The sequence below is a fragment of the Miniopterus natalensis genome, chromosome X (assembly GCF_054644295.1).
Source record: "Miniopterus natalensis isolate mMinNat1 chromosome X, mMinNat1.hap1, whole genome shotgun sequence".
NCBI lineage: Eukaryota > Metazoa > Chordata > Mammalia > Chiroptera > Miniopteridae > Miniopterus > Miniopterus natalensis.
Genome location: NC_142103.1, coordinates 100,756,150 through 100,782,123, shown reverse-complemented (window position 1 = coordinate 100,782,123; position 25,974 = coordinate 100,756,150). Strand labels below are relative to the sequence as shown.

The 25,974-nt window shown below is 40.5% G+C and overlaps 1 long non-coding RNA gene and 1 pseudogene across 1 annotated transcript in view; both read right to left on the bottom strand.

The window, feature by feature from the left end:
• Positions 1 to 7,769: 7,769 nt before the first annotated feature.
• On the bottom strand, positions 7,770 to 8,528 carry LOC148090650 (pre-mRNA-splicing regulator WTAP pseudogene; annotated as a pseudogene).
• A 5,348-nt stretch (positions 8,529 to 13,876) lies between these two features.
• LOC148090648 (uncharacterized) overlaps positions 13,877 to 25,974 on the bottom strand; it is a 308,919-nt gene continuing 296,821 nt past the window's right edge. Inside the window, exon 7 of the long non-coding RNA XR_015713701.1 lies at positions 13,877 to 14,847. This is a non-coding gene — a long non-coding RNA (uncharacterized LOC148090648). The remainder of the gene's footprint in view (positions 14,848 to 25,974) is intronic.

Sequence of the window (25,974 nt, the reverse complement as noted above, 5' to 3'; positions counted from 1 at the left end):
TTCAATTTCCCGTGTCACCTTCCGAGCAAGCTCCTGTCCCAGCGCCCAGACACGATTTCAGAGCATGACCTCCCCTCCTACCGAAAAAATAAAGACCAGGTGCAGAGTTTCTCACTTCAGAATGTACCACCATCTGAACTCTGTACCCGCCGTGCATCTTGTTTAAGAAGAGGTCTCGGCTTCTGCCTAGGGCAATCCATTCTTGTATTCTTTGCATCCAAACCCACATCCTCACAGGCCCCTCGGCCCCTCAGCTATGAGCCTCTCTTAGATCAGCACCTCTCTCCTTTCCCAGCCTCTTTTCATCAGCATCAACCTTGCTTAGGCTCTCCGATCTTTGCAATAGTTTTGGTTGATTTTTCGTCTCCCACTCCTTCCAGTTCTATTTCTCAGCTTCTCCTTGTGGTCCTACTTCTGTAAAAAGGCCTACTTTGACTTTCTCCCCTTGTTTCCTGTCAGCCCATTGCCATTTCTCCTCTAGCACATCCACTGCGCCACAGCTAACTCACTGAGGCTCTCTGCTGACTTCTTCCTATGTACCATCTAGTATTATTTGGCCTCTCTGCAGTGTCTGTGAAGTGTTTGATACAATTGACCATGCTCTCTTTCTTTGCAATTAATATATTTTCCCTCCCCAAATTGCAAAAGTAACATATGTTTCATGCACAGAACAAAACACAGGAAGAAAAACAAGAACAAAAACACAAATCTTGGAAAACACAGGCACTTCAGCACAAAGGAAAACAGGAAACACTTCTATTACTTTAAAATAATCACTCTTTATATTTAGTGTATGTCCTTCCAGGTTTGTTGTGTACTAATACATTTAAACACATACACACCACTCTCTTTCTTACACACGCACACATAAAACCGAATGGTTTCTTGTTGTAGATCCTATTGTAACTCTTTCCCAGAAAACTGATTCAATGACGGAGTTTAGGGTACAGGATGTTTCTTAAGAAGTGACCTTGGTGGAGCCATTCTGACAGGTGTGAAGTGACACCTCACTGTGGTTTTAATTTGCATCTCTGATGATTAGCGATGTTGAGCATTTTCTCATATGTCTCTTGGCATCTGTATGTCCTCTTTGGAGAAGTGTCTATTCAGGTCCTTTGCCCATTTTTTAATTGGGTGGTTTGTCTTCCTCTTGTTGAGTTGTATGAGTTCTTTGCACACTTTGGAAATTAGCCCCTTATCAGATGCATCCTTGGCAAATATGCTCTCCCGTACCCTGGGTTCACTTTGCATTTTGAGGCTGCTTTCTTTTGCTGGGCAGAAGCTTTTTAGCTTGATGTAGTCCCATATGTTTATTTTTTCCTTTGTTTCTCTTGCCCTAGGAGATGTATCAGTGAAAAGTCCACTATGTGAAATGTCTGTGACTTTACTGCCTATGTTTTCTTCCAGGATTTTTATGGTTTCATGACTTACATTTAAGTCTTTTATCCATTTTGAATTTATTCTTGTGTATGGAGTAAGTTGGTGATCTACTTTCATTTTTTTTTTGCATGTATCTGTCCAATTTTCCCAGCACCATTTATTGAAGAGACCGTCTTTACTCCATTGGATGTTCTTGCCTCCTTTGCAAATATTAACTGACCATAATGGCGTGGGCCTATTTCTGGGGTCTCTGTTCTGTTCCATTAATCTATATTTCTGCTGTTGTACCAATACCAGGCCATTTTGATTACAATGGCTTTGTAGTACAGTTTGATATCCAGTAAAGTGATCCCTCCAACTCTGCTCTTCTTTCTCAAGATTGCTGTGGCTATTTGGTGTCTTTTTTGGTTCCATATAAATTTTTGGAATATTTGTTCTAGCTCTGTGAAATATATGGAGAAAGGGGAACCCTGGTACACTGCTGATGGGAATGCAGACTGGTGCAGGCACTATGGAAAACAGTATGGAGGTTCCTCAAAAAATTAAAAATGGAGCTGCCTTCTGACCCAGTGATCCCACTCCTAGGAATATATCCTAAGAATCCTGAAACACTAATCAGGAAGAACTTATGCACCCCTATGTTCTTAGCAGCACAGTTCACAATAGCTAAGATCTGGAAACAGCCCAAGTGCCCATCCGTAGATGAGTGGATAGAAAAGCTGTGGCACATTCACACCATGGAATACTACGCAGCTGTAAAGGAGAGGGATCTCGTACCCTTTGGGACAGCATGGAGGGACCTGGAGAGTATTATGCTGAGTGAAATAAGCCAGGCAGAGAAAGACAAATTCACATGATCTCACTTTTATGTGGACTCTAAAGAACATAATAATCTGATGAACAAAATAGATTCACTGACATAGAAACATGGAACAGACTGACGAATCTCAGAGGGAAGGTGGGGGTGTGCGAGTGGAGAGCGATTAACCAAAGAATTCACATGCATAAATGCATAACCCATGGACACAGACAATAGTGTGGTGGAGGCCTGGGGCCTGGAGTGGGTGCGGGGTGGAAGGGGTCAATGGGGAAGAAAGGGAGCATCTGTAATATTTTGAACAACAAAAAAAAGCAAAAAAAAAAAAGAATGACCTTGGGACTAAGATCTATGGAAGGTCAATGAAGGAAGCAGGGCTGGGTAGATAGGATTCTGGACTGGGCAATGCTTTGTGGTGGGGCTGTCCATTGTGGATGTTTAGCAGCATTCCTGTCCTCTACCCTCTAGATGCCAGTAGCAACCACACACATATACACACACTTCTCCTCCCCCCAACTGTGACAACCAAAAATGTTTCCACATTGCCAAGTACTGGGGTTGGGCAAAATCGGCCCCAGCTGAGAAGCACTGGGGTAGAGAGAAGATTTGGATGTTGCCTAACAATAGTCTGTAGACCCCACAGGCATCTTAGGAGCTAAAATGGCCCTTCGGAGTTGCCAAAGTCAGGCTGAGATGTCAGGGCCTTTATCTGTCATATGGAGCGGTCACTGGACACGGCCTCTGAGAGGGGGCGTGCTATTGGGTGAGGTGGCTCTCTGAGGCTGGAGTAACAAGTTCTTTGTTTGAAGGGATGTGGGTCACCCCAGAGTTCATGACACGTGCCACTCCACAATGGTTAACTTGCTTTTCAGCGTCTTCCACTCTATGATAAAAGCCCTGACAATCGGGGCCATGCCTTACTTGGTTCTGTGCCATTAAAACATAGCATACCCCATGGGAGTAAACACTAGGTAAATGACATAGTGAAATTAAGTGGGACGATACTTGCGGTTATTTAGATATTGGCAAACTTAAATACTATAATGAAAGGCTTCATTATGCATTTTCTTAAGATGTGGGAATCTCCAAAAAAATTGATCTATATATTATTATATTAAATTATGAGTACTTTTGTTGGAAGTAACAAGTCACTATCAACTGGCAAATAGTCCTGAGCTAATCTTTACCAGTGTTTTGAATCTTCAGTAGATGAGATTCTTTATCAGTAATTTATAAAGAGGATTAGGGGATTGGTGTGGGATGGAGTCAACCAATTTATGAAATATTACTCAGAATTAATGAAAATTTCTGCTTAAATAGATGTGATAACGCACTATGTTATGTCTATGCATATAGCTCCTCAAAATAGTACCCATTTCCATCCAGCAGAGGGCACAGCTGCACATAATTATTGCTGGAGAAATACTTTCAAAAGCAAACAGAGCATTAATCGCACAGCCACGCGCTATAGTGACATGTTATCACATGTAAATGAGCGTAGCTATACAGCTGAAGTTCAATAATGTGTTGTTTGTAGACTGCGCTTCCAACTCTATTCTTTCATATTGTTTTTTATGTTCTATCTTCAAAAGCTCAAGATTAAGTTAATCTCTAAATAATACTGTTAATTTCAATTGGCTAAAATCATTTGAGCCCAATAATGTGTAAGGGTTTTTTAGAGCATAATTTCACTTATGGTATGTTCTCTGTTGTCTCGAAGTATTTTATAGGTTTCGACAGAGAAGCATACCTACACATACTGCACAGTATCCCCCTATAGTTTTTAAAAATTCAGGTTAATAGCACCCGCCCCCCAACCTTTTCAGATTTTGCTTGTCATGGATGTACGTGACCCGCTCATGTGGTGGAATGGACAAAGGCCTGTTCTAGGGACGAAAGATCTGGCTTGGTCCCTTACTGGTTGTTACACTCGGTCAGATAACTGCTTCTCAGAGCGCTCTGTCTTCATCTGATAAGAGAGAAACGCTAATGCCCACTGGGCCCCCTCCCAGATGGGCGCTGTGTGCTCACAATGTAAGAGCCGTGGGCCGTGCCCACCAGGTACATGGGGTCATCTGTGCCACAGTACAGGAGCAACTGAAGCGATGTCACGAAGTGCCCACCAGATGGTGGTCAGTCTCTAGTTTTCTCTCTGTGAAGAATTTCCCTGTGTGAAGAATGAATCTCCAGGTTCTTGGGCAATTCCGGGCAGTAGGAGGAAAAGGTCTCCAGGGGTTAAGTTTCTGCTGATCTGAGGAGGAGGGACTTGATTACTGTTCAGACCTTATTTTTACCACAACCTCCTAGAGCTGGTCACTCTTCAGACACGTTTCTTACTTTACTTTAGATACATTTCTAATTTCATTTTGGGGAATTTATCCTTTGATAGCAATTCAAAACTACAAAAGGACACAACAGCTATATATGTGTAGATGTCTATGTACTACAGTATTGTTTATGGATAATTAGTGAAATTGCAAGCAATTTAGGAACATGGCAGTCATCAAAATGAAAATTATTATTAAAGAGGTACATGGAGAGTAAATCTGAGGAATGGTAAGTCAAATAAAAGCAGAATGAATTATGTGTCATGTTAATAACTATGTCAAGATTGAAAGCATATGTGGCTGGAAAAGAAAGGCAAGAAAGATGGAATGGTAGTAACCCCTGGCGTATCAGGGAGTTAGCAGTCTCTGTCTTTATCTGTGTGTCTCTCCTTCCTAAATCACATCATTGCTGTTACAGTGATACTTGCAGAACACAACACTTCTAAAGAGATTTTTATGCTGTTTGAAAAACAAAATGCTTAATGTATCCAGCATGTTAGGAAAGAAGTGGCATATTTAAATAAGAATATGATTTTTTTCTGTTAAATTTTTTTAAACTGATTAAGAGATTAAAAATTAAGAGACCATTTTTCCCCCCTGATCTTTACTCATTTAAACACAAAAACAACAACAGCAAAACCATCTGGGCTAGTAGTAAATCCAGTGCAACTGAACAACTCTTTCTAAAACATATTACACACTTTCCTGCCTCCTCCAACAATTTCCTGGGCATATCTTACTCTTTCCTATCTCAGGCTTGCCATGATGACTGTCACTTTCTCTCCCACACTAGAATACAATGACATCCTCATGTGCAGTTCAACTACAGGGTTATTTGCCTCCACAAGCATGATCAAATCTCCTCTGAGTTATGATCACTTGATTCCTGTTTTTGCAGGTTTTCTTTTTTTTGTTGTTTGGGATTTTTCTCTCGTATAGTCTCTTAGGTGTCATTTTCGTGGTTGCCAGGGTCCCAGCCTTTGGCAACCTTTTTTTTCCTTCTAACTTCCTAACAAATTTGCTGCTTCTAACAAGCCTTATTAGAAAATCACACAATTGATTTTGCTAGAATTATATGCAGAGAGCTCCAAAGGGCTTTCCTCTTTAGGTAAGTTTTGGACAGTGGGGAAACGACCGTATATATTTTGGTAGGTTAGAGGTGTTCTGACTTATTTCTTAGCTCTTGACTGTTTCCTGGGTATGTTGAAGTCTCAGGGAAATGACCTATGTACAGGGGACATGCTGCTAAAGGGAAAATAAAATACTGGCTCTCAGAAACAAAGCATAGTAGTAGTAAATCCAGTCCAACCGAACAAATCAATGGAAACTGAAAGCAGAGTCAAGCAATCAAGTCATCAAAAAACCCACGCTTGCATCTGCTCCATTCTTTTTCTTTGTCACTTCATCCTTTCCATTCATAGAGTACATCCTGGTTCAAATTTATCTCTAGTTTAGAAAGGAGCAATTAAACAAGGAAAAGCAGAAATTACACAAAATAAATTAGGGACTAATAATTTATGTGATGCAAGGTTAGTCTTCCTTAGCCAACCAATAAATAGCACATATTTTGAACACAGAGGGCCTATTTTAAACATATAAATCAGGTTGCCAGGTGCAATAGAGACTCAAAAGAAGTAGACATTTATGCTCCCTACCCTCATTTTTTAATAAAAGAATTAACTGTAGGAGTAGAGTGAACCATTTTTGCAATTAAAATTGAAATAAATGTAATTAAATTAAATTACACATAACTCTCTGGGAGTCTTGGTGTTACATAAATTCAGATATTGCTTTTACCCAGGGTCAGTGCTATTTTCTTTTAGTTCTGGTGTCTAAAACAAGACTCCAATTCAATGTTGGCCATTATAGATGTATAAGCACTCTTTTGAAGAGTGTTCCTACCATAATTTATTGAATTCCACCCCACTCTTGAAGGTATTTATGCACTTTCAGGGCTTGTGAAAACTTTTTATACTTCCCAGCCTTCTTACTCCAAAAGATGCCCAACAAAATGGGTAATAACCACAAAAGAAAATAAGCCAACCTACTCCTTAATCCTTGCAGTAGTGACTGAAAGGTAACTTGTAATGGGACATAATTTTTGGTTTCTTTTGTTCAATTCTGAAGAAGCTTACAGATTCCATGGATCAGTGTGTGAGAAGTGACCTATACTTAGATCCATGTATGAGGAATTGACCATCTACTAAGAGTCAATGCAAACTGCTGGACAATTTTTAACAAGAAAAAACTTTATTTTGGTCAGTACAGGTAAGATATAATGGAGTCATAGAGCAGTATGTATTAACAGGGTACAACGCTTCATAAAAACTGAGTAACTATACGTACATTTCTTAAGCATTCAGTCATCTAAAGAGAAAATGCACAGATGTACGGTGGGAAAAACTGTAACACTGAAACTACTACAGGACTCCATCAACAAGTCTAACTTTTAGTGATAAAACTACTGTACTGGGCAAACTTGGCAGTCATAAAGCCACATCTACTCTACCAAATCTGAATAATGCGTAAGCATAGTAACGGCACCAGTAAGAATGCCCCGCACAGCACGGGTTCTAGACAGACAGGGATTTATACAGACGACATTGTGTTACACTTTAAGGAAAGATTTCCATTTACAACTTCGCATTGACTTATATAAAAACAACCTGACTGTACACAAAATGCCTTTTAGAAACAAAGTAACTTACAATTTAAAAAGTGGCAGAGGTATTGAAGCAAAGAAAAAAAAAAAGGAAGACAGACACACACACACCGTAAAAGGCAAATTATGATCAAAATATGCATCAATTTTCAGGATGGTACCATCTCCCAAATTAGATGACATTGTATAAAAATTTGCTGGAGAAATATTACAAAACTGAACCTTGTACATTTACACTCGAGTCCAAGCGATTCTGAACATGGCGGAGAACCACAGTTCGGTGACCTTTCCCACTCACCGTTTTCTCCGCTTGACGGTCATGATTGCAGCCTGTCATTTGCGCGGTGCGCGAGGGTTCTCCCTGCCCGCGGGAGTCCCCACGTCCACATCCCGCCGAGCTGGTGCACGCAGCCACCGCCTCGGCGGCCTTGCCAGCATGCCCTGGAGGGGAGGGGAAGGCAAGCCCCCTCCGGTGTGCCCCTCCCGTGCCTCCCGGACCCAGGCTTCCCCGCCAGCAGGAGCTGCCGGCGCTTGGCCCGTGGGCCGGCCTGCAGCAGTCTGCCGGGCCTGGGCCGCGGCCGGCCTACGGGCTCGGAAGGCGGAGCCCCGCCGGGCCTCGCGGCTGGGCCGCGAGCCGCTGCCGCCGGCACTGCGCGAGCTGCTGGCGCGCCTCCTTCAGCTGCTGCTCGAGGGACAGGACGGTACTCTGCATGCCCTCCACCTCCTCTTCAAGGTGCAGGACGAAGCCGCTCAGCTCGTCGCGGCTGCTGCTCAGCTGCTCGCTGAACTTCCTCTGCAGCGCCAACTCGGCCTCCAGCCGCGCGATGCGGCCCTGGGACAGCTGCCGGCCGAGCTCCTGGTTCTCCTGGAGGAGCAGCCGACACTTGGCCATTAACGCCTGGCCCGTCTGGCTGCCAGGAGTGAACTTCCAGGCGCTCAGCTCGTTCTGCGTCTGCTCCAGCTTGTCCTTGATCTTGTCCAGCTCGCCTTTCATTCTCACGAAGAACAGGCCGACGGCGGGGTCGGCGGCGCGGGGCCGGGCCCGCCGCAGCAGCCGGGCCTGCGCGGCGCACTCCCGCATCTCCTGCTCCTGGGTGGCCAGCCGCAGCACAAGGATGTTCCTCCGGCGGGCGGCCGTCTGCTGCTGCTGCTTCAGCCTTTCTGCCGACTCCCGTAAGCCAGTGACGTGAGAGCTCAGATCGGTGAACTTGGCCTCCAACGCTTGCACGTAGGCTTCGTACTGTTTCCACCTTAAAATCAACTCATCTTGGGCCATAACTTTAAAGTCGGCCTCACTCAGTTGAACCTTTTCGGGAAGAGGTTCCTCGGTGGTCATCCTGGATCCTCTGCAGGCGGCTCGCACGGGCGCCAGGCAGCCACGCAGGCGGAGGCCTTGCCGCCGGGTCGCCGGGGGCCCACGCGTGACGCTGCTGGTCCACTGCTCCTCTTTATTTGCAGGTCTTGCCGCCACAAAATGGCGCTGAGGGAGGAAGTGAGGCCCCGCCACCCCCTTTCCGGTTCCTCCTCCCGCCACCCCACCCCGTTGGGCCTCTCCTCCCATCGCCCTGCCCTGCCTGCCGCTCTGCACCCCGACATAACCCGGTTCAGCGTGACTAGCAGCGGCCCTGGGGCCCGGCAGCGCAGCTCGGCGGCCAGCGTGGGCGCCCCAGGAGGCCCCGCGACCGGCGCGGCACGTGCCTGGCTCAGGGCCCACCCCAGAGCCGCGCACGATTCTCTCTCACCCATGCTTCTCTCTCTGGCCCTCTCCCTTCCTCTCTGAAATAAAGACATATTTAAAAAAAGAACAAAAGAAGTGGTCTTTGGTGTTGGGTAAGTGAGCAGAAAGCCTACGCTGGTCTGTTGCTTAGTGCAGGTGTGCGCACTGACTGTCCAGGCAACGAAAGGCACCGTCCTTGGAGTGAAGGGCACTGCTTTGTCCGCATTACACAGGAGTCACTGGCCACTGGGAAAGAAAGCTAGTTGAGAAAATGATGATCTTTTCCATAGTTTCAAGGCTATCTTAATGAAAACCTACAATGTCCTGTTGCCATCTGAATAAATCACGTATCAGAAACTGATGCATCTATTGAATTCTAGATTATTCATGGTAGTAGGGACGTTAACTTAGAAAAACCACTTAATCAAACATATTGGAATAATCCAAAAGAAAGTGTTTAGAGCCCTGAAACCATTCCAAACCACATTTTACCCAATAATTTAAAAAATTATTTTTACAATGTTGTGAAAAATTATGAAATAATATATTTTCCATCTTTTTTGCTTGTTTTCTATTGTAAATGGTGATAGGAGACAAGACAGACCAAACGTTAGGAACTAGAGAACACTTTCCCTTCTGGCTGTAGAATGCTATGAACATCTGCAAATTTGATGATCATTAATTAGCTCAATGAATGTTGAGAATAATGTACATAATCAGTTTATTAGGTAACCATTTGGTTTTCTATTAAGCTAAACAAATGCAGTCAATTTAATATACATAATTGATAAGGCTAGTTTAATTGTTTATAGTCATGATTCTTAGCTTTGGATTCATACTAGTAACACTTGGAGAGCTTTTAAAAACCCTAAACCCAGGCCATATCCGAGACCAATTAAATTAGAATCTCCTGGGGCTGGGACTCAGATATCAGTATTTTTAAAGCTCACTAGGTGATTGTACTATGTAGCTGAGTCTGGGAAACACTGCTTTATATAATATCCTTGCTTACTCTTAGTTAAGTTTAAGTACATTAGGGACTCTTCCTTTAACAATCTTTAACAATCTGTGTCTTTAACAGTCTTTGGAGACCATTTCTGTTCTGTTTCTTTTGCTTTAAACAAAAGCAAAGCATTTCAAAAGAATAATCTTATTTGTTTTCTTTTATGCTTCCTTTTATTTTTTGACTCTTGGTTTTTTCTGCTATATTGCTCAATATAGCATAATATAGGACATCAGGTCATCCTAGGTTTGAATCCAGGTTGTGCCATTTACTAGCTATCATTGATTGGTAATTTATTTAACTTCTAAACTAGGCCTCCCATCTATAGCAGTGATTCTCAACTGGCGGTATTTTAGCCCCTAGGAAACATTTCGCAATGTTGGATAAATTTAAAAAAAAATATTTTTATTGATTTCAGAGAGAGAGAGGAGGAGAGAGAGAAATAGAAACATCAGTGATGAGAGTTAATTGATTGGCTGCTCCTGCACACCCCTGGCTGGGGATTGAGCCCGCAACCCGGGCATGTGCCCTGACCGGGAACCAAGATCTGGATCCTAGGTCGATGCTCAGCCACTGAGCCATGAACAGGACAGCCTCCACAGCACAGAATTATCTGGCGCCAAATGACCCTAGTGCTGGGGTGAAGGAACCTTGATCAACAGTGTGAGGTTCTGAAGTCTGAGTATATATTTATATTCTTGTTCTTGTACTTCCTATCTGTGTAACCTTGAACAACTTGCTATTCCTGCCTGAATCCGTCAGAAAATGTAAGTATTATTAGCAGTCACCTTGGAGACGATGTGAGGTTTAAATGGGTTTATGCATGTGGAGCCTTAACACAGTGCCAGGTAGCTATTTATCACCAAAATATGTCTCCTGTTCTGGAACATTTATAGCCTCTTGTCAGGGTCCTTGAGATCACATGTATGACCCTACTCTCGACAATCTCAGCATTAGTATTTCATGACTTGGTGGTAGGAGGGGGAGAAGGGTTGAAGGGTGGAGTTATCTTTGAAAATGAACTTGCTTTGGATTCCAAGTGGAAATTCAGAGGAGACAGTCCTACAGACACTGCTAATGTCCTTCTCCTACCTTTCATGTCCCTCTCCAGTTTACTACAAGAGCTTGACACTTGTGTTGAGGTGGAGTGTTAAAATAAACAAGCTTGTACTGGCTCAAATAAAAAGTCAAAAATATTCTTGTGTTGATTCTAAGGGAAAAGTACTTAACAGCAATGAACACAGTTTATTAATAAACTTTATATTTATCATTAACAAGGGACAGATAGCTACAGGAGCCTGAAACTCTGGAAAGAGTTCTGTGCTAGAAATACCTTTGGGAATCATTATTACAGAAGCAGTCAAAGTTATAGGAGAGAATAAAAGTGAGAGGGAGGGTGTAGGGAGAAGAGAAAAGGGGCCTCAGGATATAGTCCCCCAAATACCTGCTTGGCTAATATTTATTGCAGATGTACTGTGCACTTGCCAGTCACCTTCTAATCTATTCTATTACCTTTCTCTTTTAGGGAGACACCTCCTACTTCCTCAGTCCTTGTCCCCAAGTGCTATAAGTAAATAAAATGAATCTTTACTGAAGACAGTATGGAATGCTCACAAAAATAGCTTGGAAATCTCTGCACTGATGGCCCTGCATTAATTGGATTCATTTTTAATTTTTGTCATTATAATTATATAATCATATTACAAAATATCTTAAAATTTGAATTTTTTCTCTATGCATATGCTTTTCTCTAGTCATAATGTGCTTATAACTAGGTGTGTGTTTTTAGAACTTTATTGAGATACAATTCACATACCATCTCTGTAGATTTGCCTATTCCAGACATTTCATACAAATGGATTAATTCAATATATGGTCTTTTGTGTCTGGCTTCTTTCACGTAGCATAATATTTTCAAGGCTTATCCACACTGTACGTACACCAGTAGTTCACTCATGTTTATGGCTGAATACTACCCCATCGTGTGGCTGTAGCACGTCTTGTTCACCCAGGCGGTGGCCGACAGACACCGGGCTGTCTCACCTTTGGGCGCCTGTGAACAGGGCTGCTGTGCACGCCGGTGTGCAAGCATTTGCCCGAACACCTGTTTTCAGTTTAGGGAGCGAACCGCGGAGCCATATGGTAACAATGTTTAACCTTTGCAAGAAGTGCCTGAATGTTTTGCAAGGCGGCCATGCCATTTTACATTTCCATCAGTAATGGATGGGTTTTCAAATTTCTCCACATCCTTCCCAACACTTATTACCTGTCTTTTTGTTTCTAGCCATCCTAGTGAGTATGAAGGGGCATATCATTGTGGTGTTGATTATATAATGTTTTTTAAAATGTTATTTGATATGCATTTCCAGGTTGCTATCTTTCATAATCAACATTTCAAATGGATTCAAAATATTCTTCCAAATGGCTATATAATACGTTGCTAGACCATTCTACTAGGGACACTTATTTCCAAATTTTTACCATTATAGATAGATTTTCCGACATACAGATTTTCTTTTGTTTGGATTATTTTCTTAAGCCACTTTCAAGATCCATTTTGAAGTCTTTATCTGTGAAGACTGTATAAAGAAATATGCAAATGGCAAACTTTGTGTGCTGGAGAAAAATATTTTATCATGGATTAATATTTATCATCAAATATTTAAACTGGCAGAAAGTTCCCAATAAAGAGGATTCCAACCAAGTACTGAACATGAGCTTGGCCACCTAATCCATCCTTGAAGAGAGATGGAAGGGTCCTCTCTAATTTCCACTTGAATAAAAATGAAACACCCAATGTTCACTATTGAGCTGAGACACTTAAATTTATAGTTACTTAAAAATAGATTTTTATGTATATAAAACAGAAAATACAAGCAAAAGGAAGGAAGGAAAAACCCCCCTCCCTGGTAATAATCACTGCCTCTTTCTACAGGGTTCCTGGATGAGCATCTTTGGATCATTAGCAGGTCTGAACTACCTCCTGTGGTTGAATCTGAGAAAAAACAGCTATAAGCAGATCTAATAAATGTCCAGCAGCCCCTGAGCTCTGAAACTGCTGGGGTTTCTTCATGGAAATCTCCTTGGAGAGAAGTAACATTTGTTTCTATTTTCTTTGGTCTTCTGGTTTATTTATATGTATTTAAGAGCAAAATTAATACTAATATGCAGGGAAAGTTTCAATGGGCTCTTCCACTTACTTCAGAAAATTGATATAAAATTAGAGTGACATTAATTCCCAGTGCATTAATTAGACAGCTTGCAGGGTCTATCTTCTGCTAATTTAAATTATTTTCCTAAGTTCCGCTTTACCACTTCTGTATGCAGATATGCCACTGAACTAATTTGATTGTCATAAAAGGGACTTGTTTTTTGACTGTAAAAAACCCAGACCTTAAAAAAAAAACTATGAATGTTAAATTGTGAATACAGGAAAACTTCTGCACATTTATCATTTAAATTCAAATACTTACTGAGTACCTGTTGCACATAAGGCAAGAGGCTGGACTATGGACACAATTGTAAAATGGGTTGGGTGATAGGGAGAAACAAGACTAATCTTGAGGCAGAAAAGTTATATTATAAATGCAGAAAGGTCCATTGTGTAAGGATTCTCTGAGCATTTTCTAGATGCCAGCTTTATTTCAGTTTCCTTTTTTATTTTTATTTTTTAAGAGTCTATTTTTTTTTTATTGGTTTCCTTTTTAAGGAAGCAGAGATAATACCCAAACGTGATGGAGCCAGGAGGGGCCCTAGGGGTGTTTGACCAGCAGGACTGCAGGTGTGGAGCTGAGGTACCTGCGGTTCTGGGGAGGAGCAGGAAGCCTATGAGAGGGCCCAAAGTGCAGGAGAGAGGCTGACTGATCCCATGGAGCAATTTTGCCCTGGTCCCTATATGGTGGTAATTGCACCTAGGCAGGTGTTTGCAAAGCTATCCTCTCTTGGACTCTCTTGTGTTACTTTAGAAAAATACAGATAGTTTGATCCCAGGTTCCAAGACTGTGACTCAGTTGGTGGGTGAGGAGCCTGGGAATCTATATTTTTACAAAGTTTCCAGAACAATGCTCATGCACATCCAGGTTTGGGAACCTGTACAGTATAGTCATTGCATGGAACTCAGTGGCGCTCGAAGACCCGGCTGCACATCAGAACCATCCGGGGACTGTTAATAAAGCTGATGCCTGGGTCCCATCCCTCGAGATTCTGTCCCTGGTCTTCAGTGAGCCTGAGCACTGGGAGATTTCCAAGCTCTCCTGGTGACTGCAACGAGCAGCCAAGCTGAGAACCACTGGTTTAAAGGCATTCAATCCTGATGAACTGTCCCTCTTGCTGTCAGAGTTCAAAATGAAGAAATGACGGCAGTTTGAGTAAATGCACCGGAGAGTTCAAGAGAACCGAGGGAACAGAAGAAAGGATGCGGAGGGGATGGGAGCACGATCACCCGGTAAAAGCCCCGCCCTTTCTGGCAGGTTCATAAAGCGCCAGCGCCTTGAGGCGAGGCCTCTGTTTCCAGGAGACAGGCAGTCTCAACAGTCCCCACGGGCAGCAGAAACACGGGAGGAGCACGGCCCGGTGATTGCTTTACCGAAAGGCTGGGCGCCCGTGCAGAGGGAGGCGCGGCCTTCACACAGGTGGCAGAGAAACTCGGATGATTTTTCACACACTGTACTTGGAAGGGCGCATTGTGTTTCTTTCCTTTATAAATGGCACAGCAGATGGCAGTACGACATAAAAAGAATGAGATGGATCGGTGATCATGTCCAATGTGGCAGCTTGGCTGGTGACAGCAGAGTCTGGGAACTGTACAGCATCTGCAGCAGCACTGCCCCATAGAACATTCTGGAATGATGGAACTGTTCTATTATCTGCTCGACCCAGTGCAATAGCCACCAGCCACATGAGATCTTCAGCACTTGAGATGTGTCTAGTGAGAGTGAGGAACTGAAATTTCAATTTTATTTACTTTTAATTAAGTGCAATTTAAGTAGCAATATGAGATAAGTAGCTTCCATATTGGACAGTGCAGTTCTAGAGAATGAATCTTGACTCTGCCACTTACTACACACTTAACCTGGCCTGAACTTCTTTAGGCCATGGTTCCCTCATCTGTATTTCTTATCTGAATCCTCTTAGGGACAGAACTCTCTTTGTTTGGGAAAATACCTTGATGGGTAATTTGGCTATGAAAAGATAGGCCTCAGAGAAGGGTCTGGAAAGGAAATGCAGAATACAGGAAGGGCCAGTCTTTTTCTGTAAGAACATGGGAGAAACTATTCATTTATTGTTGGCCCTGATGAGAAGGGAAAGAGGAGCCAGTAAGAGAGGCTGGGGCTGCATGGAATGTTGGGGCAGTCAAAAGGACTCTAGGAACAGGGAGACCTAATATTAATTCCAAGTTATTTTTGTTACTGTGTTGTAGACCTTCTCTATCTTTCTAAATCTTTGATAAAACTTGCTCTAAGCACAACTGGCTTGGTTGGACTTGTGTGTTTATGTGTACGTGTATGAGCGTATTTGTGTGTGAATTAAGTAAGGGAATGGCTCAGCATTTAGAGTAGAACTGAATGGAAAAGAGAAAAAGATGGAATGATCACATAATTACTAAGCTAAACTCATTTAGTGAAAGCAGAAACTCAGAGGCAGGGGAAATCATGAGAAGGTAAGCCCCTAAGAAGTTTTAGGAATCATGAGACTAGCATTGTTTTTTCATGAAGTGGAAGTTAACAACCAGCATACATGTATATCTCAAAAGGAAGGGTCATTCTAGCTAATATGTGTGTTATATGTAAACTGGGGATAATAATAACTACTTGAAGGGTTGTTGTGAAGATAAAGTAATGCCTGTAAAGTGCTCAGTTCAGTGCATTGCACAGAAGAGCTTAATAAATGATAGTCAAGCTTCATTTTATGAATATAATGTATTTGTTTGAAAAAGAAAATTGAGTGAAATAAAATGTGAAGCTCCTGATTTACAGCAAGCATTTCTTAAATGCTATATTCCTTCCTTTTCAGGAAGGGGCTCTTCCAGACCCTTATTTGATAGCTATCTCACTTTACATTGTAGGTCCACACAGAAAGTTCCTGGAACATGTGAGGTCTTTCCTTCTTCCCCTTCTCTCAATTACATATGGCTATCACTTTTAGGAACCCTGAACCGACACAAACTAGTTTGTGGCAGTGCAGCACTTATATCGAGCTGGTACCTAATGTCCAGCTTTGTCTTCCATCTTTATCCACAACTGCCTGAGAAATTTTTCTCTCTTATAACTCATGTGGGATTACTGCTTTCATGAGCCCAACTTTCACCTAATTTTACCGAGCTGAGGGTCTTGTTTACCCAATAAGTTGTCCTTGCCTCCCCTTTCCTGGCCTTCATTTTCTATCCTTTTATTACTCCTGCTTTTCAAATGTCACTAATTGCCTATTCAGAACATTCTGTCTTTGGCTGAAATATGTAATTTCCATCATTTTCACCTCTCTTATTTATTTCAGCCTGCTTCTTATAGCTGAGTTGAGTACTTAAAGAACATTCTAGTACAAAAAATCAAACCTCTTCCTGAGAGCAGGCTGGGAAAATTCTGAGAATGTTAGGGTTGTCAAAGCACCTGAGAAATTCTGACAGTACAGGCTACACTAGTGGTCACCAGACAGATGTCTGCTTTTCCTCACAGATGATGTGATAACTTTAAGTTTGATGATTCAAATTATAAGTGTTTTATTCATCCCAAAACAAAACAAAAGAAAACAAAACAAAACAGAATAACCATCTCACCTGCAATTCAGCTGCCTTACCTCTGGGTGGTGGCCACTCATCAGCATTTGTGGCCATAGGAAAGTGTTTGATTTAAATAAAGATAAACCTGCCTTTTGTCTTTTGAAATATACTTCTAATTAAAACAGCTCTGTGTAAGTACCACGGCATAGTGTATCAAATTTATCACTTAATTTATTGATCGTAGCCATTCTGGCAGGTGTTGTTTTGATTTGCATCTCTTTGATGATTAGTGACGTTGAGCATTTTTTCATATGTCTCTTGGCATCTGTATGTCCTCTTTGGAGAAGTGTCTAGTCAGGCCCTCTGCCCATTTTTAAATTGGATTGTCTTCCTCTTGTTGAGTTGTATTGTACACTTTGGAAATTAGTCCCTTATCAGATGCATCCTTGGCAAATATGTTCTCCCATATAGTGGGTTCCCTTTTCATTTTGATGCTGGTTTCTTTTGCTGTGCAGAAGCTTTTCAGTTTGATGTAGTCCCATTTGTCTATTTTTTCCTTTGTTTCTCTTGCCCCAGGCACTGTATCAGTGAAAATTCTGCTATGTGAGATGTCTGATATTTTATTGCCTGTTTTCTTCTAGGATTTTTATGATTTCATGACTTACATTTAAAAGCTAGTGAGGATGGGGAGAAAAAGGAACCCTAGTGCACTGCTGGTGAAAATGCAGACCAGTGCAGCCACTACGGAAAAGTGTGGAGTTTCCTCAAAAAATTGAAAATGGAACTACTGTTTGATCCAGTGATCCCACTTCTAGGAATATATCCTAAGAACCCTAAAACACTAATAAGAAAGAATATATGCACCCTTATGTTCATAGCAGCACTATTTACAATAGCTAAGATCTGGAAACAGCCCAAGTGCCCATCAGTAGATGAGTGGATAAAAATCTGTGGCACATTTACACCATGGAGTACTATGCAGCTGTAAAAAACAAGGCTCTCATACCCTTTGAGACAGCAAGAAGATAATTATGCTAAGTGAAATAAGCCAGGCAGAGAAAGACAAGTATCACATGATCTCACTCATATTTGGAATGTAATGAACACAATAAACTGATGAATAAAGTAGAACCAGAGGCATGGAAACATGGAAGAGACTGACGAATCTCAGAGGGAAGTGGGGAGGTGGGAAGAGATTAACCAAAGTACTTATATGCATTGCCCAGGAACACAGATAATAAGGTGGTGAAAGCCGGGAGTGGGGCGGGAACTGGGTGGTGGGGGGCAAGGGGGGAAAAGAGGGGACATCTGTCATACTCTCAACAATAAAGATAAAAAAATTACTTAAATTTTCAGTCAGCAATGTATTCATATGACGGAGAGCTGCAGCAGGATCCTTGCAGATTCTGGTCCTCGGGAATGCTGTATTTTCCAGTACACTTAGATTTTTAATGCAGGGGCTCTGGTGTCCTGAGTAAAGACAACTACAGCTACAGTCTGAACCTTAACAGCAGAATGATAATCCAAGAAAAGCTGTGTTGCACACTCTGATGGCTAAAGAGATACCTCATTTTGTAGTCACTTCATTTTAGCTATTTCCTCTCCATGGTGAATAATAAACACAGGCATAAACTGTAAAGAGGTATTTTCTTTTCCAGGAGATGGAAATGCCTAGAAAACTCTGGAATTAAATACAAAACCCGAATATAAATCTTGTCAGGCCTGTTAACTAATGCTTGACATTTTTATCTACTCTAAGTGGTGAGAGCTGCCAAAGAGTGTATTAAGAAAAGCACCCCAGTTTGTCTTTGAATAGATAGGGTGTTTATCAGTCAGTATTATATATGAAGAGTTCTCCACAGACTTAGCACATCCTGTCAAGCCCTCTTGTTTTACTGTGTTTGCAAATCATAGAGCGTGTTTGAAATATAAAGCAATGGTGAGCTCTGATGTGTGATAAAGGGTTGCCATTAGTGTCAGTTTTTTCTTCCTACACCTTTACCTAGAGTTCCCATGATGAAAATACTAGTGGGTAAAGGTAAATGCTGAGGAGTGGATAGTATCTGAAAGGTGCATAGAGTATTTACTTTTTTTCTTCTTTTTAAAAATTAAAGTTATTGGAGTAACATTGGTTAATAAGATCATATAGGTTTCAAGTATAGATTTCTGTGATACATGATCTGTATATTGCATTGTGTGTCCACCATCCAAAGTCAAATCATCTTCTGTCACCATATATTTGACCCATATAACCTTTACTACCCCAACCCCTTCTCTCTGGTAACCCCACAATGTTGTCTGTGTCTATGAGTTTTTGTTTGTTCATTTGTGGAGGATTTACCTTTTTTTTTTGAGGAGGGTCTTTTTAGAAGCCAAGTCACAGTTTTTGAATATCCCTAAGGCTGGCATATTAGTTAAGGTATAGCCAGAAGAGAGAAATCACACGTTATTTGAACTCTCAGTGGAATAGTTTGTAAAGCTCTGAATTTCCGCAAAAGGTTACCTAATATTTTCTCACCATCTCCATGATGCCACCAACCAGACTGTCATTGTAATCTTATGAGAAAACAAAAGTTAGGTATTTTAGCAGTTTCCATGATTCAGACACAAATGTAGTGAAGCTTATTTGAAAAACTTATGATTGACTATGAAAAAATTATATTGTAGAAGAAAATCCTAACTATAAAGGAAATGTTCAAGCTAAACTGTTAGGCAAACAAAGCAATTACCCAAGAAGTCTGTACAGAGGATTTCCAGTTTTAGTAATGGCAGACTGGCTTGGACTGGACTCTCTTACATATATACATTGTAAATGTTTGACAAAGTATTAATAGAACAATTATTTGAAGGCACTAGAAAGTAACAAAAAGGTTGCAGAAATTGGATTTGACTCTGCAAAGAAGTGAACTGCACTGGGTAAGATCCTACTTTGTATAGCTTTTTATCCTCTGAAGGCATTTTCCAGTCTACGCTAAAACTCAAAACAGAAAGCTGATGTCATATTGACGAGAGGTGTCAGAAGACTGAACTAGGAGATGTAAGAGTGACAGGAATTTGACTGGTAAAGCCCTGAATGTAGGGAGTCACGGAGGTGGCTGCATATAATCTCCCCTTAAATCCTATAAATGCATCTCGTAAATACATACAACTCTGTGTATAATCTCCCCTTACATCCTTGGCTGATCCCTGAGTTGAACTTGCACCAAGGAGCATCCAAAGAAACTAGTGAAAGGCAAAAGCTATAAAGCTGAAAAAATGTAGGCAGAGATAGAAGCTCCTGCCTACAACAGGGGAGACAGAGTTTGGAGCATGAGTCTCACCAAGTTACAGAGGTTTAGCAAGTACTTTGGGATTTCCACCAAAACTCTAGAAAGGCCATGCCTAGAGTGCTAAAATATTGTCACAGGACTAAGAGATTAATTCTAAGACTAAGGACAAGTCAAAACAGATCCACCCTCACAAAGTGTAAGACCAAGACTCCACAAGTTCAAGGTTAGCCAGTAATTTAACTACCTGTTAAAACAGAAATCAACAGTATTTCACAGGGGCCTGGCCGGGCGTGGCACAGGTTGAGCACCGGCCTAGGATCCAGGAGATCTCAGTTCGACTCCCAGTCAGGGCACATGCCCAGGTTGCAGGCTCCATCCCCAGTTGGGGGCCTGTAGGAGGCAGCCGATCAATGACTCTCATCACTGATGTTTCTATCTCTCTCTCCCTCTCCCTTCCTCTCTCTGAAGTCAATAAAGATATATTCAAACAAACAAAAACAAACAAATAACAATATTTCACAGGGGATAACAAAGTCCAGATTCTCTGACACATACCATCCACAATGTTCAATGTATAATAAAATTATAAGATAGGCAAAAAAGCAGTAACATATGACCTAAGGCCAAGAAAGAAAGCAGTGAATGGAAACAGACAAAAATTTGCAGACAGAAACTTCAAAGGCACTATTACAATCATATCCAAAAACTCAAATTAAAAAAATTAGTAAAATGAGTGATCAGATGGGTAACTAAAGCATAGAAAACTATAAAAAGGAAACAAATAAAATTCTAAAACTAAAATACAACAATGGAAATTAAAAATTCATAGTAGCTTGGAATTGGCAGAAGAAAGGATCAATAAACTTTAAAGACAAATCAATAGAAATTATCCAAATTAAAGAATAAGGAGAAAAGACTTTAAAAAATGAGCAATCTTAACTGACAGGCGGGACAGCATCAAGTGATCTTATACATGTGTAATTGTTGTCTGAGAAGGACTGGAAAAAAAGGGACAGAAAAAAATGTTTGAAGAAATAATGGCTACAAAGTTTTCAATGATGAAAACCATCAGTTTATAGGCCTGAGAAGCTCAGTGAACAAAAATATAGAGAAAAATCATTTTTTAAAAGATTTTTAATTGAGTTTTTAGAGAGACAGAGGAGGCAGGGAGGGAGGGAGGGAAATATTGATGTGAGAGTGAGACATCAATCGGCTGCCTCCTGCATTTCCCCAACCTGGGATCGATCCCAGACCTAGGGCATGTGCCCTAACTGGGAATCGAACCAGCAAAATTTCGCTGCATGGGACAGTGTCCATCCAGATAAGCCACACCAGCCAGGGTGAGAAAAATCTTAAAAACAGCTTGTGGGGAGGGAGGCATTTCAGAAAACAATGGCATAAATTATGGTTATTTCTCATCAGATATAATAGAGACACACAGACAATGGAATGACATTTAAAAAGTTCTTTTAAAAATTCAACCAGAATTTTATATCTAATAAAAAATAAAATAAAAAACAACAACACATAAATCTATATCCAGAGAAAGTGTTTTTAAAAAATAATTTAAAAAATTAAGAATCTATTTTGAGGAGAACAAGAGCTGAATGAATTTGTTCCAAGCAGTACTAAACTGCAAGTAATAAAAAAGGAATTTATTTAGGCTGAAGGGAAATGGCATGTTAAATACAAAAGAAGGAATAAAGAATACCAGAAATGGTAAATATTTGCATAAATGTAAAATACTCTTTTTGTGTTTTTAATCTTAATTTCTTTAAAATACAACCAAATCTTTAAAGCAAAAATATTTTATTTTAGCATTAATATATATAGGAGTAATATATATAACAATGATAAGAAGGGTTAATAGAATTATACTGTTACAAGGTTTTTCCATTTTATATGAAGTGGTATAATGTTAAATCAGCATAGTTTCTGATACATTCAGGATGCATGTTGTAACGGTTAGAATAACTAGTAAAAGTAATACAAAGAGGTGTAGAAAAAATCAATAGAGGAATTAAAATGGAAAGTAGAACAACATTTGATTAACTGCATAGAAAGCCAGAAAGTAGAAACAGAGGGACGACGACAACAAAAAATGGGAAAAATAAATTGTATTCTAAAGAATAAGCCAACAGAGAATAACCAAGAAAATAATAAAAGAAAAATTTGCTCTACCTGATATAAAAATGACCCATAAAAACTACAGTAATTAAGTTTAAAACCATAAAAACATTGTGATACTAGTGTAGAAAAAGACCAATGGAAAAAGGCCTATGAATATAGGGCCTTATGAATATTGGTATTTAACACACTCATTGGTGAAAGACCAAACGCTTTCTCTAAAGACTGGAAAGAAGGCAAGGACATCTGCTCCCACAACTTCTACTCAACATCATGCGGGTGACATGATCATGTCAAGGAAATCCTATAGGAAAGGATAATCTTTTCAACAAATGTTCCTGGAACAGCTGGATATCCACATAGAAAAAGATTAACTTCAGCCCCAAATTGATCCACAGACTCCACACAATTCTACTCCCCATCTCAACAGGCTTTTAAAAAAATTATCTTTGTTATTGAAAGCATTACAGATAGATGTCCCCCTTTCCCCCCCATTGACTCATTATGAAAGTGCTCACAAAACAACAATCACAAGCAACTGAAGAGGTAGAAAACTGTTGTTGATTTGGATAAATGAAAAGCAGTTAGCCAGTGACAGCATTTTGGAGGCAGTGATATGTGAAAAAGCAAAGATGCTGTACTCCTGGAGCGAGTGCTGAAAGTGATTCCTCTTAGGCTCGTAGGGGCTGGTGAGATAAATTTAAGAAAAGAAGGGTCACCCGGCCGGGCGTGGCTCAGCGGTTAAGCGTCGACCTAGGATCCAGGCGATCAGGGTTCGATTCCCAGTCAGGGCACATGCCCAGGTTGTGGGCTGCGGCCGATCAATGACTCTCTCATCATTGATGTTTCTATCTCTCTCTCTCCCTCTCCTTTCCTCACTCTGAAGTCAATAAAGATATATTTAAAAAAAAAGAAAAGAAAAGAAAAGAAGGGTTTGTTTATAGATTAAACAGTACATTAGACATGTACTGTATATAGGAAAGGTTAAAACATGGAATCTTTTGGGGGTCTGGAATGAATTACTTTAATTTACATTATTTCTAATGGGAAAAAATGATTCGGTTTTCAAACAAATGTCTTCTCGAACAGCCTTCCGGAACGAATTAAGTTCGAGAATCAAGCTTCCACTGTATACATATACACAAGACCATCTTTTCCCTGGATGTACTTAATGCTATAACATTTGCATTAGCACATCGCCTGCAGATGATTTCAAAGTTCTAACAGATCATAGATTTATATGGCTGGAAAGTAAATTGAAAGATCAACTGGTCCAAAACATTAATGTCCATGGCACTGAGAAGAGGTGGTTATTAATTTTCTTCTGGTATATCTCTAGGTATAGAGCCTCCACCACTTCCTTTAGCCAGCCTCTTTCAATACTTTATCATCTTGATGGATGATTGCTTGGAAGATCCCTTTGAGGCAGATAAAAGCCAGGTAGAATACTATTATATTGAGGACAAAGTGAGGTTATTGACTTCTAGAATGTTCTTCCACCTACCTGATCCTATTGCTCCATAATTGATATTTCTAGAGTTTGATTTTTCTATTATCTTTGATGAAATTAAAGAGCTGTTTGTATGTGTGAAACTTGTTTTTCTTTAGGGACAATTTCCTTTTATTATTTAAGAAATTTTAAGCGTGGAAGTACCTCAGCTCTACTATGATGTCTTGCCTCAGAATAAAGGCATTGTACCCATCCATGTCTTCTATCTAGTAAATTGTAATTTACATATTAAGAGAGAAGTTGCCAAGAAACTTCCAAATCAGGGCATTTTGGGGAGGGAAAATAGAACTATTACTAATTTAGCTAGCATAACAGCCACAAATGGGACTATCGCAGGCTGTTTAGACTAGAACAAGTTCACCTAAGCTTTTAGCCTACCTGTGCGTGATGGCTGCAGCTGCGTGTGTTTGTCCGCTGGAGCGGACTGAGGGAACTGTATCTAGAGAGGGAGATTCCAGTTAAGGCAGGTTTTGTCTTTGTGAGTTTAAGCAAAGAAGAAAAGTAGTCTATGTTTTTGTTGAAGTCCACAGCTGCTATGAATATTGTTACAAATATAGATTTCATTACTTTTTAGTGGTTCATAATGCTCTGAATATTCACAGAGCATCATGGTGGGAAGCTCCTGGTGGGAAGCTCTTTTATTTTGGGGGTGGTCTGTCCTTTCTTTACTGATTTTTATGCATGCAATTACGCATCTGTTTATAAGAGACAATCTGTTTGCCTATTCATGAGAAAACTTCCCTTTGATTCAGTTTTTGGCCTGCTCAGCGCTTCCCTGCATTACTGTTTTTGCTTAACACTAATCAAAATTGATAGCTATCGACCAACTCTGACACCATTCTGATTTTATGAGTATTTTTACACACAAACTGCTGCTTGATTATGCCTATAATTGGTACAGTGGCTGCAGCATCATTTTTAGATTTAATTGGTTGCTCCTGACTTACTTTTAAGTAGTTTCTTGTGTGCAAAACAACTACTAAATATAGTCTGATGAGAATACTGTTCATCAGTTTTAAAACACAGTCACATTCCTGGGTCTGCACTGAGAAGAAGAAAGTTTGTTAACAAAAAATATGTAGACTAGAAAGTGAACTCTCAATGTTCAGTTATGTCTGGGAACAAATAAGGGCAATATAAGCGTGATGACATTCACTTAATTTAACCACTTGCTAGTTTGATGCTATTTAATTTGATCAAAAACCCATGAAACCAAATCATTTGTAATAAAGGCAACACAACTCCTCCTCTTTTATTTTGATGGATGTTAATTACTGCAGGCAGGAGCTATGGAGTAATTCAATTAGTGGCTGTAATAATGTCATTTAATTAATGCATGCCTCATATCTGAGTGAGAGAGAAGAGTGTGAAGGCTTTGGAGAGTGATTACAACAACAGAAAAATGTAATTCAGATACATGTGATTAAAATGTTAAGAACTATTGCCAAGGGTAAATGACTGCTGTAGCCTACAGGGAATGGAAGTGATGTTCAATTGCTTGGAGAATAAACTATTCCTTAGTGAAAAAAGGTAGGAGAATTTTGGGACAATTATTAATGGTGAAGTTACCATCCATTAAAAATAGAGATGTAGTAGTAATAATAAAAGTAACAATAATAGTACTAATGATAGCAAACATATAGTACTTATTATTTGATTGGCAACTTTCTAACACTTTGTAGAGATTCACTCGTCATCTTTATAACATCAGCTTGGATTCCCTTAGGAGAAGACTCTTGAGAAAGAATTCAAATGCAAGTAATTTACTTGGGAGAGAAAAGAAATTCTAATAGAGTGGGAAAGTGAGACAGGAATGGAAAGGCAGCCAACAAGTTATGTATCACTAATGTATCACTGAAATTCTAGGAGTCAATATAAAATCATACCTTAGAATTATCTCGGCTAAGGGGCCAGGGAACTGAACTATTTTTATATACCAACTCCCATCAGTCATTTGTTGAGAGGTGCTATCAGGAAGCATTAATTCCCTGGTACTTGTAGTCTGCCAACACGTGATCGAAGCAGCTAAATGCCAGAGACAGCCTTCAGGCAAGGGGATGCAGAGGATGTACAGGAAGTTTGGCTGCAGGTACAGAAGTGGTAAGGGCTAGAGGCTCTAAGAGAATTTACTATACTCCTTCACAATGTATAAAGTTAAAAAAGCAAGATATGAAACAATAGGTATAGAATGACTCCATTTTTCCAACTCCACTCTACATATACAGGCACACACACTTACAAATACATAGAACCTACCTACCACTGAGCTGCTGGGGTTCTCTTCCCTCCAACCCCTTCACTTGAGCTCTGGATCCCATCCTCTTATACCTTTTTGAACACTTTACTCCTTCAGTCATTGTCTGCCCCCCTCCCCCTGCCCCACTTCTCTCTCACATGTAATAGTAACCCTCTATTTCTATTGAAACATTCTCATCCGATACACATAT